The 10,518-nt window shown below is 45.5% G+C and overlaps 1 pseudogene; it reads left to right on the top strand.

Moving 5' to 3' along the window:
• The first annotated feature begins 9,073 nt into the window (after positions 1-9,073).
• The window catches only part of LOC123425186, a 29,511-nt pseudogene continuing 28,066 nt past the window's right edge, over positions 9,074-10,518 (top strand).

Genomic DNA, 10,518 nt, shown 5'->3' with positions numbered 1-10,518 from the left:
AACATGGAAAAAATAGGAAGTGGCACTTGGCACTGAGTTAATAAGTTAGTCCCAAAAAATATATAAAAGGCATACAAAACATCCAAAGTTTGACAAGATAATAGCATGAAACCATCAAAAATTATAGATACGTTGGAGACGTATCAAGCATCCCCAAGCTTAACTCCTGCTTGCCCTCGAGTAGCGAAGTGATAAAGAATGAATTTTTGATGTGGAATGCTATCTAGCATAGTTGTCCTTTGCAACTTCTTTCACGTGACATGAATGTTCAGATCCGTAAGATTCAAAACAATAGTTTGCTTTTGACATGAAAACAGTAATACTTCAAGCAAACTAGCAACGTAATCATGAACTTTCAAAATAACAAGGCCAAAGAAAGTTATCCCTATAAAATCATATAGTCTGGCTATGCTTCATCATCCTCACACAACTAATGTAAATCATGCACAACCCCGGAATTGGCCAAGTAATTGTTTTCGCACTCTTACTTTCTCAAACTTTTTATAACTATCACGCAATACATGAGCGCGAGCCATGGATATAGCACTATAGGTGGAATAGAGTGTGGTGGTGGTTGTGAGACAAAAAGGAGGAGATGGTCACATTGACTCGGCGTATCAATAGGCTATGGAGATGCTCATTAATAGATATCAATGTGAATGAGTAGGGATTGCCATACAAGAGATGCACTAGAGCTATAAGTATGTGAAAGCTCAAGAGGAGAACTAGTGGGTGTGCATCCAACTTGCTTGCTCACGAAGACCTAGGGCAATTTTGAGGAATCCCATCATTGGAATATACAAGCCAAGTTATTTAATGAAGATTCCCACTAGCATATGGTAGTGACAAAGCAAGAAGCTCTTAGTCATGAAGAACATGGTGCTAACATGAAGCACAAGTGTGGAAAAAGATAGTAGCATTGTCCCTTCTCTCTTTTTCTTTTTTTTCATTTGGGCTCTTAGGTCTCTCTCTTTTTTTCTCTTTTTTTTGTTTTTGGGCTCTTTGGCCTCTTTTTTTAATTTCCTCACATGGGACAATGCTCTAATAATGATGATCATCACACTTTTATTTACTCACAGCTCAAAGATCACAATGATGATGACTCCATAGGAAATGCCTCCGACAGTGTACCGGGATGTGCAACGATCTAGCATGGTGTATGACGTTGAAACATCTTGCTAGCTATCTTACGATCATACAATGGCAATATGAGAGTGGCGGCACAAGTCATGAGACGGAACGGTGGGAGTTGCATGGCAATATATCTCGGAATGGCTATGAAAATGCAATAGTAGGTAGGTATGGTGGCTGTTTTGAGGAAGGAATTTGGTGGGTTTGTGCACCGGCGAGAGTTGCGCGGCACTAGAGAGGCTAGCAATGGTGGAAGGTGAAAGTGCATCTATACCATGGGCTCACATTAGTCATGAAGAACTCATATACTTATTGCGAAAGTTTTTATTAGTAATCTAAACAAAGTGCTAAACGCATACTCCGAGGGGAAGGGTTGGTAGGTGTAAACCATCGCGCGATCCCGACCTCAACACAAAGGATGACAATCAATAGATCAATTATGCTCCGACTTCCTAACATAGCGGTTCACCATACGTGCATGCTACGGGAATCACTAACTTCAACACAAGTATTTCTAGATTCACAACACCCTACTAACATAACTCTCAATATTACCGAATCCACGTCTCAAAACTAATTGAGAGGAATCGAAACTTCTCTTACTACTCAATGCACATGAAGATGGAGGTTTTTGCATACTCTTTGGGTACCTAGCACATTTGGGACTACTTCCATAGCATAAGCCAACTACCAAATCACGCACCGCCGTGCTCTAAAGATATAAGTGAAGCACAAGAGCAAAAGTATCTAGCTGAAAAGATATAAGTGAAGCACTATGAGCAAAAGTATCTAGCTCAAAAGATATAAGTGAAGCACTATGAGCAAAAGTATCTAGCTCAAAAGATATAAGTGAAGCACTATGAGCATTCTAGCAAAATCACGATGAGTGCATGTCTTTCTCTCAAAAAGGTGTGCAGCAAGGATGATTGTGACACAAAAAAAAGACTCCTAAGATACAAGACGCTCCAAGAAAAACACATATCATGTGGTGAATAAAAATATAGCTCCAAGTAATGTTACCGATGGATTGAAGACGAAAGAGGGGATGCCTTCCCGGGGCATCCCCAAGCTTAGGCTTTCTGGTGTCCTTGAATTTGGCTTGGGATTCCTTGGGCATACCCAAGCTTGAGCCCTTTCCACTGCTTATCTCTTTGTCCATGAGAACATCACCCAAAACTTGAAAACTTCACAACACAAAACTTAAACAGAAACTTGTGATAACATTAGTACAAGAAAACAAACTACCACTTCTTTTGGTACTGTAGCAAACTTGAATTCCATCTATATTGATGATGTTCTACTGTATTCTCACTTTTCCATGGCTAGTACCCCCGATACTAACCATAGTTTCATCAAAACAGGCAACCAACTTAACAAAAACAGAATCTGTCAAAAGCAGACCAGTCTGCAGCAATCTGTATACTTCGTATACTTTTGGTACCTTACAAAATCTGAAACATCACGACGGCCTAGGAAAAAAGCATATCAATCAGAAAAAAAAAGAATCAACTCAAAATCTCTTTCTGAATAAAAATGAAAAATCATCTCGTGAGCGAAAAGTTTCTGTCTTTTTCCAGCAAGATCAAACAACCATTACCAAGACTAGTCATAAAGGCTTTGCTTGGCTCAAACACAAAAAACAAAATCACAACAGAATTATGAAAGTGTGGACGCAACAAAACAGAAAGAAAAGGATAAATTCATTGGGTTGCCTCCCAACAAGCGCTATTGTTTAACGCCCTTAGCTAGGCATAGAAGCAATAGAATCACGTATCGTCGTCTTTGGTGCTCAAACCATAAGTGGCGTGATCACTTATCATCTTGAGGTTTTCATCTTTCTTGCTGGATGATTCACCACTACTTTTAGGAACAAAGACAGACTTGGTGATTTTATTGTGGGCAAAATTTGGAGTATTCTGCACAGCGGCCAAAGCGGAACCCAAGTTGGTTATAACATCCTCTAGTTTGCCAATCCTAGCGGAATCATGACCTAGCTTTTCGTTAACTGTGGGTTCCTTCTCCTTTAAATTTTTCAAAACCATTCCCACCTTGGATCCGTACTGAGTGATTTGATTGTGGATCTTTTTATCCAAATTCTCAATGAGTTCAATCGTACCAACTTTATTTTCAATAACGTCCAGCCTACGCATCACATGTTCCAGAGTTAAGGTAGTTCCATTAACCATGAGTGGGGGTGAGGCTACCAAATTTATCACAGCTCCATAAGAATCAACGGTATGGCTACCCAAGAAATTTCCACCTACGATGGTGTCAAGAATATACCTAATCCAAGGAGAAATACCCACATAAAAACTGCGAAGCAAGACGGTAGTGGATTACTTATGAGTAGATCTACTCTGAGCATTGCAAATCCTATACCAAGCATCCTTTGAGTATTCTCCCTCAATTTGTTTGAAATTGAGAACTTCGCTCTCGGGAGTATCGTTCGAAGTGGAAGATCTAGCCATCAGGATAGACTATCCCACATAGACGAGCAAAAAGCAAGCGAGAGAAAAGGGTGAACGAAAAGGCGAACGAAAAAGGCAAATTGGTGAAGTGGGAGAGAGGAAAATGAGAGGCAACTGGCAAACAAAGTAAATGCAAGAGATGAGTTTGCGACACCTACTTGGATGAGTTCTTGACTTGATCTTCCTCCCCGGCAACGGCGCCAGAAATTCTTCTGCTATCCCACAGACAACAGCGCCAGAAGTTGACACGTTGACAGAGGTTGGGCTTGCATTGGTTCTTCCCTTGAAGAGGAAAGGGTGATGCAGCACATGAGCGATAAGTATTTCCCTCGGTTTGAGAACCAAGGTATCGATCCAGAAGGAGGGTCTCGTCAAGTCGAGAGTACCTGCACAAACACAAACAAGCTTGCACCCAACGCTTCAAAGGGGTTGTCAATCCCTTGAAGATTGTTTGCAAAGTGAGATCTGAAGGCGGAAAGTGCAACAAAGTAAAAAGTGTAAGGCTGAAAATATGGTGTGGAGTACACCCTGGGGGGCATAGTGTTCACTAGAGGCTTCTCTCAAAATAGCAAGTATTACGGTGGGTGAACAAATTATTGTCGAGCAATTGATAGAACCGCGCAAAGTCATGACGATATCTAAGGCAATGATCATGCATATAGGCATCACGTCCGAGACAAGTAGACCGATACTTTCCGCATCTACTACTATTACTCCAGACATCGACCGCTATCCACCATGCATCTAGTGTATTGAGTTCATGATGAACAGAGTAACGCTTTAAGCAATATGACATGATGTAGAGGGATAATCTCAAACCAATGATGAAAACCCCATCTTTTTACCCTTGATGGCAACAACATGATGCGTGCCTCGCTACCCCTTCTGTCACTGGGTGAGGTCACCGCACGGTAAGAACCCAAAACCAAGCACTTCTCCCATTGCAAGAATCATAGATCTAGTTGGCCAGACAAAACCCACAACTCGAAGAGAATTACAAGGATATGAAATCATGCATAAGAGAGATCAGAAGAAACTCAAATAAGATTCATAGATAATCTGATCATAAATCCACAATTCATCGGATCTCGACAAACACACCGCAAAAGAAGATTACATCGGATAGATCTCCATGAAGATCATGGAGAACTTTGTATTGAAGATCCAAGAGAGAGAAGAAGCCATCTAGTTACTAGCTATGGACCAGTAGGTCTATGGTGAACTACTCACGCATCATCGGAGAGGTCATGGTGTTGATGGAGAAGCCCTCCGTGTCCGAATCCCCCCTCCTGCAGGGCACCAGGACGTGTCCCAGATGGGATCTTGCGGAGACAGAAGCTTGCGACGGCGGAAAAGCGATTGCGATGATCTCCTGATTTTTTCTGGAATTTATGAGAATATATAGGCGAAAGACCTAGGTGAGGGGATCTCCAGGGGGCCCACAAGCCTGGATGGCGCGGCCCCCCTGGCCGCCGGTGGGGGCTTGTGGGGCCCCTGGGGCTCCCCTGCCTTGGCTCCCAAATTCCCCGATCTTCTTCCGTTCCAAAAAAAATCTTTTCGGGGATTTTCTTCCGTTTGGACTCCATTTCAAAATCTCCTCTAAAAGGGGTCAAAAACATGGAAAAAACAGGAACTGGCACTTGGCACCGAGTTAATAAGTTAGTCCCAAAAAATATATAAAAGGCATACAAAACATCCAAAGTTTGACAAGATAATAGCATGAAACCATCAAAAATTATAGATACGTTGAGACGTATCAACCGACGCCAGAACAACCGTCTCCTCAGCACTATAAGACGTCGGCTGCTCAACAAGAGGAACCACCGACTGCCCTGCACAGCAGCCGGATCACGCGGCGCATGATCATCCGATGGTGCCATTGGAGGTCTAGGCTTCCTGCCTCCGCCACGGCCTCCCCAATTCTGCCGATATCCACCCCTCTTGGGATGCGACGGGCCTGCAATACCCGGCTGAAAATTACCCGGTGGCCCTTGCCAAGCATAACCACGGCCACCACCAGACGAAGAAGAGCCACGATGTTGTCCTTGACCATAAGCGTTGACACCGTTGTCACCCCACCGACCTCGCGGTTGCATACGGTTCACTTCATCTCCCACCGTCCCTCCTGCATCTGGTTGATTCGCCACTGGCTTTGCCACCTGGGCAGGAGGACGGCTCCCCTGGCCTGTCGCTCTCCCAGGATGCAGACCTGCAGCTTAGCGGGAGGACCCTTGGCCTGCGGAGGCGGCTTAGAAGGAGGCGCCTTGGCCGGCGGTGCCTTGGCTGGAGGTCCCCCCTTCCCCGACATGATCGCATCTGTCGCAAGAAAAGGGACACGAGCCGCCCGTCCCAGCCCTAACCGCGGAAAACCCCTGTGCACACGAACCCTAGGGATCGATGCAAGGGCCTCGTCCGTGATGTATTCACCCAGGCACCCGAGAGATGACAGACAGGGTTTAGGACTCTCGGTCTAGGCCATATACCTAGATTGATTAGAATCCGATTGTGACCGCCCCGCAGGCCCGTTATCATCCAAAGCAGCTTTCAAAAAACGGGCCCTTGAAACCCGGGTCAATGGCACAATCACCGCCGACCCTGGCGGACGAACAGCGCTATGATCCTTCTTGGACCTCCGGTTCCCCATCACCCAACAATCAGGTTTGAAAAAATCCGATAATGAAAGAGGCGGGAGGTTTACCTTTGGGATCGGTCCTACCCATGGTTTCCTTGGTGCCGCCTGCATCTTCTTCCTCTCAAGTATTGGATCCCGCCTAAGCTTGCGCTCCTGCGGAATCGTCATCGACGGTGCCGGGCTAGCTGGGGTAGGAAAGCCCGGCGACATCACCTCCACCATCTCCGATCTAATATCATGAACAAACCTGACATCCTTCTGCGGCGACAACAATTCTTCATCGTCTTCAACAGCTGCAGCGTTAGCCCAAAACCTCCCTCCGCCCGGAGCTGGATCCAACTCCGGCTTGCCCTTCCGCTCCTCATCAGAAGAAACCTCAAAAACCTGACGATTATCCACGAAGGTATGCTCCTGCACGACAATTGACACACAACGGACAGAGAACACATCGACCTGTAAACGTGTACCTGCAGCAATCTGATCTCCCTCATAGAAATACCGGCCGGCGAGAATGTCGTTCTCCTCATCACGGAGAGTTAACCAACAGGACTGCGGATGAAAACAGATCCTACCTTCCTGCTGAATCGAAACACTAACCTCTGAAAAAGTCACATTCCAAACAATCCGCGTGAGAGACTGCTCCGCCGGCGGGATCTGGATCCGATGATCTATCACCGCCGCCGGTCTATCAGGAGGAAGGTCCTCCCGAACGGCCGGCGATCTAAGAATCTCTGCATCCAAATCCGCGATGACACCTCCGGCGCAGCCAGGGACCTCCGGGTCGCCCGGATCGCCAGGCGGCATGGGGTTGTGTCGAAAAAATGGGGAGCGGAGGACAAGAAATGGAGGTGTTTATCTAGGGCACACATAGTCTTAAACTTTGGATAATCATGTCATCGATTTCCGGACGTAGGCAGGCAACGGCAACCATATATGCACGATCGATGAAATGTGAGGAAGCTTCTCTCGTGGTGAGAAAATCAGCATTATTCGGTCCACGTAAATTAAGTTCCTTCGTGCATGACAGCTAATAGGCTAGCTACAACTTAACCATGCATGGATGTGATGTGCTCAACACAACAGAGATGCAATTCTTTTTAGCCACGTGATCTCTGGTCGATGGCCAAAATCTTACGCAATTGTATGTTCACTGCCGCTGTATGTTTATTAGCACTTCAACTTTGCTAATTTAGCGAGTGGCTTGGATGATTATGGAAGATCCTAGCTTAGCTTTAGTGCTGTACAGGAGGGCCACGGAAGAGGATCTGATTTTTTCCAAAAAGGAGGATGATCTCAACCTCTGCATCTGTACGATGCATGCAATTATTTTATAAATTATTTATTAAAATCTTACAAAGTAACACATCAGTAAGTTCAAAGCCAATATCTTGGTAACATATGTAATTATTTTTATTTACTTGATGAAGGGATGTAAATATTATGAACCGTATACCCACATCTTACGTCAGAGCCTAACCTCTAAAGCCGGAGGCCCCAATAAAAACACAATACCAGGTCTAGGGCACACATCGATCCGATCCGACACACTCTGAGCGGGCAGTAGCTAAATAATGCCTAGTTGTTGGATTATTCTCCATGTATTTTTGAGAAGCATGCAGATACACCAGGATCCATGCTCAGTTCATAATGCGACGTCTGCTACCGAAATTGGGACAGCTTAGTGGGGTATTAGGTGCTAATTGGGTTAATTAATGGGATACTGAGTACAGTCCATCTGATTCTCATGGTGGGCCAACCTGTTTTTGGTATGACATATACCAAGTGGTTACCTGACCTCTGCATTGAACACATCCAACACAATCAAAAACAAAAGACCGTTTTACATCAATTAGATTGTGACATTTTTCACGGAAATTTGGCTAGGATCGTTCCTTTTAACCGCCTTGATGCGACAATTGAGTCGGCAAAACGATATTTATCGGAGAAAATATCGTAGTAAAATTACACCATGCCATGACAAGGTCACAAGTCATAACTAAAGGGTAATCAAGGTGAAAATAGAAGCTCCTCCTCCTCATTGTTACTGTACTAACTACTCCCTCTGTTTCTATATATAAGTTTTTTTAGATGTTTTTACTAAAAAACTACGTATGGATGTATATAGACATACATTAAAGTATATATTTATTTATTTTGTTTCGTATGTGGTTTTTTATGAAATCTTTAAAAAAAATTATATTTAGGAACGGAGGAAGTAACTAGTATTGATATAGTATTTGAAAATACATTTTGCATGATAGTAGTACGTAGAAACATCATTTGTTTCGCACTTTGATTGTGAATTTGAGAGTAGATATTAGCACAGCAAAAGTGAGCATGGCATGCACGCATGCAAACATATTTTCATTAATAATAATCATAAGACTAAGTTATCAGGAAGTCCGATAGTATAATCAAGTTGGTCATAAAGTGGGAATTCCCTTTCCACAACACCAACAGGTACAGCACGGAGCCACGGAATGTATAATGTCTCCCTGATAATAAAGCAAATAGGGTTTCTGGTCGTCCGTCGTGGCATTTTTATGAAAACATCCCTGTCGTTTCGGGTAATTAACCCGCAGTCCTGTTTTAAGTGGATACTTTGAAAAACGTTTCATTTTTACACAAAATCCCCTGTAGTTTTGCCTACTCAACCCACGATCCTTTTTCACCTGAATCTGGATAGGGTCAACGCGGCGGCTCGAGCGGCTAGGGCGATGCGGCGGCTCGAGCTCCCCCTCCCCTCCCGATCCGGGCTTGGCGTGGATGGACCTGGCGGCGGGTGTGGCGTCTTGCTCCGGTGGCGACGACACCCTGCCTATCCAGAGAAAGAGAGAGAGACATGACGTCAGGAATAGAGGACCCAAAGGAGACAACAAGCTACCAAACCACCACCAGTCGGTGCTTTGTTTACAGGGGAGCAGAGGGCAAACAGCCCGACGACAGCAAACATTCAAGCAGCAGCAGCAGGCATACTTCACCTCACCTCACACGTTCTTGCTGGAGGCGAGAGGCGAGAGGTGAGAGTGTTCTCCATGATTCAGCAACAATGATTTTTGCCGTTTCTTCTTGTTTAGCGCCCATGCTTAGCATCTGAAGCAATGGCGTGATTTTCCAGCTTCTGTGAAGATGGGGATCATGTTCTTGTAGAAGTTAATCATGTTGTTTCTGTAGGATTAGGAAAGAAAGCCAAACCGAGTCTAGTATTAGGATTCCTAGTCCTAGTCTATTTCCATAGTCCCTTGTGGACGTGTATAAAAGACATCCTAGGGGTGTTGATTGTAACACCAGAAAAACGAAAAGCAATACAAAGCAAAGGCTCGACACGGGCCTTTAGCCATCAAATCCATTGATCAGTTTTATTCGTGTCGCTAGTTACGCAAGTTCCGTCAAGTAGCCGGCCGAAGCAAGAATCGCGTAGGCACGCCTGTACAGCTGCATACGCACGTTCAAAAGCCAACAATTGGTATCAGAGCCTCAACGATCTACGATCTATGAGACGGACAGCGACGCTGAGTCAGTCAAGTCCGGCAGCGGCGGTGCCAAGGCAAACAAGAACGGCGACAAGGTGAAGAAGGGCGTCAAGTCAGCAACCAGTGGTGGAGGAACGAGCGGCACCAACGTCCAGGCGCATCGCAACATCCCCATCCAGTACCCGATGCTCACCGACGCCAACTACGGTGTGTGGGCGGTGAAGATGAAGATTATTCTCCGAACCCTTCGAGTGTGGCAGGCAATCACGGACGACGACGTCGATGACGAGTCCGACGAAGGTGCCATGGCCGCCATAGCCCAGTTTGTGCCGGATTCCGTGCTGATGACATTGGCGGAGTTCGAGACGGCAAGAGAGGCGTGGAACGCACTCAAGGAGATGAGGATCGGAGAAGATCGCGTCACCAAGGCAAGGGCACAAGTGCTGAAGCGCCAATTTCACAAGTTGCAGATGGAGGAAACTGAATCGGTGAACGACTATGCCATGCGTCTTGCTACTCTGGTGGGAGAGATCCGCGCGCTTGGTTCAAAGCTCGAGGAGACCGAGATCGTGGAGAATTTTTTCAGTTCAGTGACTGATAAATTCACGTACATCATCGGCACGCTCGAGCAGCTTTACGATGTCGACGACATGACCATAACGGAGGCGATCGGACGCCTGCGGACGTGGGAAGAGAATGCTCGTGGCTGTCGAAAAGGCAAAGGAGGAGGTAGTGACCAACTCATGTACTCGCGCGCAGATTGGGAGGCCCCAAGTAGCAAAGGAAGGCGTGACGGTGGCGAAGGCTCAAGCAA

Source organism: Hordeum vulgare, chromosome 2H (genome assembly GCF_904849725.1).
Source record: "Hordeum vulgare subsp. vulgare chromosome 2H, MorexV3_pseudomolecules_assembly, whole genome shotgun sequence".
NCBI lineage: Eukaryota > Viridiplantae > Streptophyta > Magnoliopsida > Poales > Poaceae > Hordeum > Hordeum vulgare.
Note: the sequence above shows the minus strand (reverse complement) of the source record. Positions and strands in the feature narration are given on the sequence as shown.